This window comes from Myotis davidii, unplaced genomic scaffold (genome assembly GCF_000327345.1).
Source record: "Myotis davidii unplaced genomic scaffold, ASM32734v1 scaffold803, whole genome shotgun sequence".
Taxonomy (NCBI): Eukaryota; Metazoa; Chordata; class Mammalia; order Chiroptera; family Vespertilionidae; genus Myotis; species Myotis davidii.
Genome location: NW_006295567.1, coordinates 2,735,109 through 2,737,396, shown reverse-complemented (window position 1 = coordinate 2,737,396; position 2,288 = coordinate 2,735,109). Strand labels below are relative to the sequence as shown.

General features: G+C 36.7%; 1 protein-coding gene across 13 annotated transcripts in view; it reads left to right on the top strand.

The window, feature by feature from the left end:
- FAM135A (family with sequence similarity 135 member A) overlaps positions 1 to 2,288 on the top strand; it is an 85,590-nt gene that overhangs the window by 80,397 nt on the left and 2,905 nt on the right. The window lies entirely within an intron of this gene.

Below are 2,288 nucleotides of genomic sequence, written 5' to 3'. Positions count from 1 at the left end.
TAGGAGCCTGTCCCACCTCCATGGCAGTGCTGAGGATGTCTGACTACTGGCTTAGGCCTGCTCCTTGTAGGGAACCTCCCCCACCTCTCCCCCCCCACATGAATTTCATGCACCGGGCCTCATAACAAAAGAAATCATAGCTATTTGGAGCCAGAAGGAAACTTGGGTCCTGTTTGCTCATTTTGTTACTGAGGCCCAGAGATGCTATCCAAAGTGCTTAGGATAAGAACTTGGTTGCCTCTGTTCCTTTTTTATAATAAGACTAATTTTAAACAAATTCTTAAACCTTTGCTTTTCCCACATTGTGACAGTGAACAGCTTCTTTAGGCAGAGACTCTCTTAGATACATTGGATTAGACTTGCCTAGCATAGTGCTGGCACATAGTAAGCACTCTACTCATTTAACAGATATTTTTTAGCATTTTGTGACATCAGAATAACGTGTGTGTGTATATGTATTTTTACTTCTGTCTTAGCAAGAGTCCACTTTTGGGGAAAATTTAGAAGAGGTTTAACCTTCAGATGGGTCACTAAAACTAGATAAATGTACTTTGTTTTGTCACTGGGGGACTGGGAAAATCTAATAGAAATTTGGATTTCTTCCTATGTAAGAATATTTTTTAAATAGCATGGAACCAGAAATCCAACTAGCAATGAAAACTCAGAGAAGAGGTTTTCTGGGAATCTGTGTGGTATTAATCTTTCTCTAAAATACTTCTCTCTCCTTTCTCTAATTGTACTTCTATATACGATTGCCTTCTCTTCATTCCTCATCTGCCTCTCCTCCAAAATGTACTACCTGCCTTTCTAAACTTTATACGTTCCATGGATATGTGTTAGCACTCATCTATTAGTAATGTAGTAATGCATAAGCATTAAACACTCTTTTACCCCTTTATAGTTTGTGTTTTTACGTGTATGCATATCTAACTTTGATCTTTTATGCTTAGCATGACCTCAATAAATCCATTATAAGAATTAACCAAAAAGAGGGAGAGAGAAGCATAACTTTAGAATTAAAAGCAGAACCAAGCATTAAATAAACCTTCGGAGCAAAAATAGGATCCTCTTTGATCTTTGAGCCAAAATCACATTGTTCTTCTGACAATAGAAATTTGGCATTCTTCTCAAAATACAGGGATGGGCGAAAGTAGGTTTACAGTTATGAGTACACGAAAGTTTATTTTTGTATTATTTATTCCTTAATTCTTGTATTATTTATTCATTAATTGTACTATTTATTATTGTTAACCTACTTTTGCCCATCCTTGTATTGTGGAAATATATGGGGAAATGTCAACTGCTGTGGAAACTTGCTTTAGACTAAAGTTTTAAATTTTGCCTTATCAAAATGTCTCAGCATGGCTACCTTTTCATAATGATTTAATGAATCATAGGTGACTTAATGTTGAAGAAAACTATTTGCTCTGTTATATTCATTGCTTTGAATTAAAAATATCAAATTGATAAGAATAATGTATAATAAATTTGTTATTTTTACTTGGCTAAATAATGGATTCATCTTTTCCCTAAAACTGTCCCAAAAATGATAGTTAAAGGAAAATAAAACCTTTTAAAATAACATTTTCTACCTTTTTTATTGAATCAATTGAGGTGACATTGATTCATAAAACCATACAGGTTTAAAGTAGACAATCTAATAAAAAATAATTTAACAAACAATAGAAACAGAAATATAAATACATAGAACAGACTGACAGCTGTCAGGGGAGGAAGGTTGGGGGGCTGGGTGGAAAAAGGTAAAGGGATTAAGCAAAAAATATATATGTGACACATAGCACAGACAACTTTTTCTACTTTAAATGGAAGTAAAGTAACTAAATTTTATAAATTATATTAAACTAGGCATAGAGCCTGGCCTGTGTGGCTCAGTGTTTGACCTGAGAACCAGGAGGTCATGGTTCCATTCCCAGTGAGCAGTTGCGGGTTCGATCCCCAGGGGGGCATGCCGGAGGCAGCCAATCGGTGATTCTCTCTCATCATTTATGTTTCTATCTCTCTCTCCCTTTCCCTTCCTCTCTGAAATCAATAAATTATATATATATACACACACACATACATATCTACACTAATAAAAGAGAAACATGGTAATTGGCGTACGACCACTACCCTTCCCATTGGCTAATCAGCAAGATATGCAAATTAACTGACAGCCAAGATGGCGGCCGGCAGCCAGGCAGCTTGACACTGAACATGAGGCTTGCTTCAGTGACGGAGGACTCCAACGTTCCCCGCCTGCGGCTTGCAGGCCTCTGAGTCTGCAGTTT